A 6,000-nucleotide genomic window follows, 5' to 3' on the forward strand; every position below is an offset into this window, starting at 1 on the left:
GGTTTTACTGTTTTCTCCTTTGTTCATCACAACTGTAAGGTTAGTATGCAGTTTTTTGGGCATGGACTATTTCCTCAATGTGTAACATATAACCCCAAAATAAATTCAAATATTAATAAGGATTGATGACAAAAAAAATTTAAAAAACCAGACCAGGGCCTTTTATGTTTTTCCCCTATTGATCCTACTGCATCTGTATTGGATTGATTTCCAGCTCAACACTGAGTTTCCCTGTGTTAAAGACAGATTCTTGGCATGAAATGATCTATTCCTATAGAAAATTTGGCTTACAGAAACCTGCTCACAGTTTGATACTGCAGAAAGCAGAGCTGGTGGAGTTCCTGCCTAAAGCTGCTGGGAATGCTTAGTAAGAAGAAATATTCTGGGATCAAATATTAGGACGTGTAGGTAAATAAAGCTTTCTCTTTTCCCCACTAGTGCCGCAATTCCCGAGAAGTGCCACGAGATGGCGCGCTTTCTGTATGGTGTATCCCGCTTTCAAAATCCCTGGGACTATTGGAAATATTGGAAAGGATTTCATCAAGTCAGCGTTTACATTATTCATCTCTTCACCTCCCCTTTGACTATTGCCATACCTATTTTCGAAAAAATTGCTACTGAGCGTGGTTTAAGGTGGTTTAACTAAAGTTTCTGCAGTGACTGAGATGGGGAGCCTGACAAAAAGCAGGCCTCCATCCTTCTCTGCCGCTGTGTTTAGCAGAATAGCTTGCGGCCAGTTGGTATTAAGCTGCTATACAGAAATTGTATATATCCCTACTATACTGGATATAGATCTTGGTGCAGATGGAGGCTGGGGTTGCTGTGAAGTTGATGTTTCCTGGTTTCTCCCTCTGTTAGAGGCATACCAGCTGTTCCCTGTTCCTAGGACCTATCACGTTGCCTCTTGTTCAGACAGGTAAATGCTCACAACCTTGAGAGCCAAGTCCTAATTAGCCATAAATATTTATTTATTTTGGCTGAAGGCAAAAAGGTAATTTGTCTGCAGCTGTCTTCAGCAAATACTAGAACACCAGGAAGGAAATAGGTTAGCCATTAAAAGAATGAAATGCATCTACTCCTGCTTGGTAGTTTGGATGCAAAATTTAAATGCGCTGATTTGCTAGGTGCCTTGGCACAGATGGGATTGCAACACCTTTTCCTGAAGCTCACACCCTGATGCTGCAAGTCCTGCACTGCCATGCCTAAGGGCTTTAGAGGTGTCAGGGATCAGGGTAGGAATTTCTCCCCTTTTCTTCCCTCTTACTAGTCCAGAGTTAGGACTTTTGCAGTTAGTGAGGAGCAAACTTTGCCATGTTGGGAAAAGTTGTGTGCCAAAACTTTAATGTTGTATTACCTCAGTTTCACCCATGCCAGGGGATAGTGAGGTCTGGATATTTATCTTTTCTCATTCTGGGAAGATGATTTGATTGGCTCAGTTATGACATCTCTCTCCTTCTTAACTCCACTCTTGGATCTGGGCATTTTCTTTTTTGAGCAACAGCCTCCAGACCGGGAATGGAATAGAAATTTTGTTTTTATGGTTTTGATTATGTGGGGTATGGTCAAGCAGGTGGTGTTGCAGGCCACTCATGAGAAGTCATCCAAACCACTGACTGAAAATAGGTACAATAATATGAGGAGCTCAGGACATAGAAGGAGGAGGAGGGGGCAGGGAATGACATTTAACATCAGGCAGTCTGTGGTTCCCCTTGCAAATGGGATTATCCTGTAGCATCTGAATGCCAAAAATACACTCTGGTTTTTGGTTTGGTGAGGGGTCAGGATATGTGTGAGGAGTTACATGAACACATCAAAACCAATTCAAATCTATACTTTAGGGTTTAGTGGTTGCTCTTAGTTCTCTGGTAGAGATTTGCATCAAGGCACTTTTATTAAGAATAAATACTGTTTTAACCATATCACTTTGGAAAAAGAGGCTTGAGTTTTCATAGGAGCCTAACAGTGCATCTTGAAGAGACTCACAGCCCCTGACTTTGAATTGATCCTCTAATCTGAAAAAAAATTAGCATTTAGAAATGTTATCAATAGAATCAAGAAAACCAAGTTTTCCTTTGTGAATACCTCAATAATAACTACATAAAATTATTGCTGGAGATGGAAGGGGGAGCACCTTTCAGCAAACAGAACTGCAGTTTGCATCAGGATATCACTTGTTCCTGTGTTTCTGGACCTTAACCTGGCTCTGGTTTACCTACAGATCTGCTGTGATTAACACTACTGGAAGTTGTTGGTGTGATACATTAATTGTTTCAACCTTGAAAATGTGAATTAAAGTAACAAAAACTCCACCAAAAGAGATGCTGAGGCACTGAGGCTTTTTAGAGGAGCAATACCATGGACATTTCTCCTGAACTTATAGTTTATTCCCAGGCAAACAGCTAGTTTAGGGAGAATAAAAATATTGTGTCATACAGCCAACTCTTCAAAAATATGGAGGTGAGAATTTTAAACTACTGACAGTGTCCTATTTTTTAACAGTAGGGACAGTATTCCATGGAGGGAAAAAAACCAAAACCTTGAGCCTGGCAATGATCAGTGTGGGATTAGTAAAATGTTAAGAAATGGTATTTTAAAATGTCTTTGAATATTTTCTTGAGGCAAAAGTTGTGGTTTAGACAGTGGGAGGCCCTTCAACCTTGATCTTTGTGGGTCCCTCCAACTCAAAATATTGTGTTTGTTTGATTGTGTATGACTGAGCAAGAGAAGGTTTATGGAATTTTGTCCTATTCATAATTATGCCCAAAACCTCGTGTTTTAATGGCTTTGCTTATGCATAAACTTTTGAGTGGCCTGCTCATCTTTTAAAGTTTAAAAATTAAGAAATTGAGCTTTTTACTTGAGTGTCTGGGTGGGTGCTGACAATGAGCAATTAAAACACACTTTACTTATGTGCTGGCATTTTAGGCAGGTTTCTCTTAGTTCAGGTATCAAAATGCATTGTAGATACCAGGAAAATTACTTTAGAGGTCTTGAGCTAGGGGCTAAAAATATTTGTTGTTTTTTAGAGTACTAAACATCCAGTGTTGAGGATTATATGGGAAGTTGTATTCAGAAAGAAGGAAATTAAGTTCCAAAGAAATCATTAAAGCTCTACAGGACACAGGTGCCTCCTGGTAAAGCTGTTGGGTTATCTGGGTTTGGTGTGGGTTCCATACAGTTTGAGATGAGATCAGACTGTTAGCCAGGGTTTTGGTGAATAGTCACTTGGAAGGTTGAGATCAGCATGTTTTAGAAGCTTAAGAAAAGGCTGAAGAGCAAAGAAGTTGATGTAAGCTTTGGTTTTGTCTCCAGTCTCTCTTCCTCATAATCAAAGCAGAATTTTGTGGTTCTTCTCTTCTGTATGGGAGCCAAGGCTTTTGCTGTGTCAGGTGAGAACAGCTGCATGGAGATGGGAGGGTGCTTCTCATCCTTCAGAATAATTTATTGATTCTTTTCTTCATGAGTCAATAGGTAAATCAGGGAGGCAGTTCTCAGTGACACTGAGGACCTTTGGCAAGGTAGAGAGAAAAAATAAACCAGTGCAAAGTCAGTAGCTTGTGACTTGAAACCTGGGCTCAGTTATCAGTCCCCAGCAGTGACCTTGGGGACACCACTGAGCCTCAGCTTGCCTTTATTCTCCATTTGAAAATGAAGATAATGCTGTTCCTGTATCTCAGGACTCTTGTGTAGCTTCTAATGGGAGGCCTCCTGGTGAGAAAGAGGTCTTGTTACAAGACCTCACTTAGAAGTGTTTTAGGGAACAGTAAATGCCCAGGAACAGTAAAAGCCCACACTTGTTTAGTGACCTTATGCCAGTTCATTACAGCTAAACTTATTTCTCTTCTCCACAGAGAAGGAAACAAGCACTCATGGGTGATTTTTATTTTTGTGCCTCAGATTTTTTGTATTTCCATTAAACAGAACTCAATTCTTTTTCTCTCTGCTCCTCTCTCCTAAGTAGAACTAATGGCCTTAATGGTTAAGAGAAATAGCTTTCTTAACTTGTATTGGTTGCTCTGGATAGTTACTTAGTGCTATCTCAAAGTTCGTGGATGAGGGACAAGACAAAAGTTTGCTATTATAGATGAGCTGTGCCCAATACACCATCTCTGTGTGGAAATGTAGAGCACAAAGCCCAAGTGATCTGCTTGTGGTAAGCTGTAGTTTGGAACAGCTGGAAAAGCCTGAGCACCTGGCTCTTTTTCTCCCTCCTTTACCCAGAGGAGGAATCCATATCACCAGTAATGAGGGCTGTAAACTGTGTTCCTCAGGAAGAATTACCCTGGAAATCAAGTCCTGCCTTAGTATAGTGCTGTAGAGCTGTCATAGTAACTAAGAGTAGCATCAAGGACTAGAATCTGGCTCAAGTATTTGCTTGAATTGAGACTACTGCACTGATGGCAACCTTGCGATGTATCTTACTCTAAAGACAATTTTAAAGAAACCCGCACCTCCTCTGAGTAAATGAAAATAAGTCGTTTGCCAGTAAGAGGAATTCAGCTGCCTGCTGCTGTAATGGGTATAAATGCCTGTACCTCCCATTAACCTCTTCACATTGTTCTGGTGCCCCCACAGAAATCTCTGTCAGAGTGCTGCTCTGTAATGGGTTGTGGATTAGAAGTAATGAATCACTTAGAGGAAGTTGTTGTTGCTGGAATATAAGACAACATTTAGTCTCTAAAGCAACTCTCAAAGTGCAGCAAAATATTCTACTTTGTACTCTTAGCCTGTCCTTCAGCAGCCCCCTGATGCCAGTGCATGCAGCAGGGAAAGAATTTTATAAACTTTCTATCAGTGTTATACTCTGAAGTTTCTTTTCCCTGCCTGTAAAGCAGTAAAACTCTCCTCTCTTGTTCCTTATTTTAATGGTGTTACTGCTTAGTGTTTGCCTCACACCTTCCACCCACAAGGTGCTGGAGGTGCAGCACAAAGCTCTCTCCATTTGTGCTGAGCTGGCCTCGAGTAGGAGCTCAGGGAAACAAGGCACTGAAAAATTTCTATCCTCTGGCACCAAGTCTGGAACAAAACAGATTCCTCTCTGTCAGTGTTAATCAAACCATGAGCTTGAAACTGCTCAATTTTTCCAACCTTCACCTTTGCTTCTGACAGCGGTTCATCAAGGATTTTGGGCTGTATCACTTCCAAAGAGACATTAAAGTGTGGAAAAGCATTAAGCATTGATCTTCTGTTATAATTCCAGAAGGAAATGGTCTGCCCCATGAAATTTCCAAAGCCTGAAAGTCTCCCTTGGTAAGCCTATTGCCCTTCTGTGCCTCTAGAATAGGCTTTTAAAATATTTTGCAGTGGGATTTTAATTTTAGGAGGAAATATTTTAACTAGGACAGTAACAGGCCTTGGCCTTTCTATCTTGCGTGAGAAGTGCTTTAATGTGATTCCTGTGCTCCACCTCTGTTTGATAAATTGAAGGACCTTTCCATTTTCAGCAGCTTCTGGATGCATAGCAGAGCAAACTCTGCTTTAAGGTGAGCCTTGCTCTTTTATTCTCTTCTGTGATGCATTTAATGGTAGTTATGTAGGGTCACATAACAGCTCAGGAGTAGCATTGGTAGCAAAATGAGACACAATGCTTTTGGGCAGGAGGTGAGGACCTGCTGGGAGAGTGCCTTGATACAGCAAACCATCCATCTTCCTATTTATTTCTCTTTTACAAACTCCTCAAAGCAACTTCAGGGGGCTGTGCTCCTGAAATGAACTGCTTTTGTGCTAATTCTTCATCTCCCTAGACTTTTCCATTGTTTCCAGAAAAATGCACAGATGTGTTTTAGTGCTGCAACCAGACTCTGTAAACATTTTCAAGCCCCTTATTAGAAACCCCATATCAAGTTAATTATTTCACAAATGTGATAATTCCTGCATGCATTCTTTGCCTTCTTGTGCTGCTACAACCCCAGATTTCACAATATATGGACAAGTCTTGTGCCTTGAAATGGATTGAAAACTGACAGGGCCCTACTTGCAAAGTCTCAATGTGTGTCAGAG

This window comes from Lonchura striata, chromosome 4, assembly GCF_046129695.1.
Source record: "Lonchura striata isolate bLonStr1 chromosome 4, bLonStr1.mat, whole genome shotgun sequence".
NCBI lineage: Eukaryota > Metazoa > Chordata > Aves > Passeriformes > Estrildidae > Lonchura > Lonchura striata.